The sequence below is a fragment of the Arachis ipaensis genome, chromosome B03, assembly GCF_000816755.2.
Source record: "Arachis ipaensis cultivar K30076 chromosome B03, Araip1.1, whole genome shotgun sequence".
Lineage (NCBI taxonomy): Eukaryota > Viridiplantae > Streptophyta > Magnoliopsida > Fabales > Fabaceae > Arachis > Arachis ipaensis.
In genome coordinates, this window is record NC_029787.2 from 130,841,458 (window position 1) to 130,842,527 (window position 1,070).

Consider the following 1,070-nt stretch of genomic DNA (forward strand, 5'->3'; position numbering starts at 1 on the left):
AAATACAGGGTTAAGTAACTAATAGTTTTACTTAGCATCGGTCAATATTTAAGTCAATATTAGCAAACTTTTTTACTAAAAATATTAATATAATGCTACAACTCAAATATCGTAAGAAAGTGTAATACATATACGCAGAAACCAACAACGAATACATGTGAATGAAATTTTCCGAATGGAAAAAAATCAGCTAAAAATGTTGATAAAAGGCACTTTCAGTACATAACAAATTAATTAAGAATACGTAAAATATGCAGAGAAAAAAAGAACCATCAGCATGTTTTCAACTGTGGTTTGACAATTGTGATTCTTTTGTTGGACCTTGGTGATTTAGATTCTTAACATTAATTGACCGATTATAAGATATTATTCAAAACAAATCACTTGTTGTAAAATGAGAGATATATATAAGATAAAGATGTATAAATAGAAGATTCTAGTATTAAAATAATTAGCTCAATAATAATTTATAGATATATAATAATATTATATGTTGTAATGTATATATATATACAAAGATAGAAAGGAGTATAAAAAGTAAAGAGAGAGAGAATTGCATAAATATATATATAAAGATAGAAAGGAGTATGAAAAGTAAAGAGAGAGATAATAGCATTTACTTTTATTATTACTATGTGTATACAGGGAGAGAGATAATATTCAGTTGTTGTTGTATGTCTTTCTCTGAGGCAAAAGCCTCTATTTATAAGCGTATATGATGGAAGATTGTCAAATTACATTAAATAATATTCTTCTTCAATACTTGAGCCATTGTGGGGAAATGGTCATCTACCTAGGCTTCCTTATCGTAACACTCCCTTTGGATGACCATTTAGGATTATTGCCTCGTTAAAACCTTACTTAAAAAAAACTCAGTGGGAAAAAACCTTAGTGAAGGAAAAAGAATACAATATCCTTTAGTGATGGGAGTGCCTCATTAAAAACCTTGTCAAGAAAAACCCAATGGGAAAAAAAACATGACCAAGGGAAAAAGAGTACAGTCTCCCCCTCTTGTCGACATCAGTTGATGTCTCGAAATCGGCGCATCCCAATCTCATGTACCAATCTTT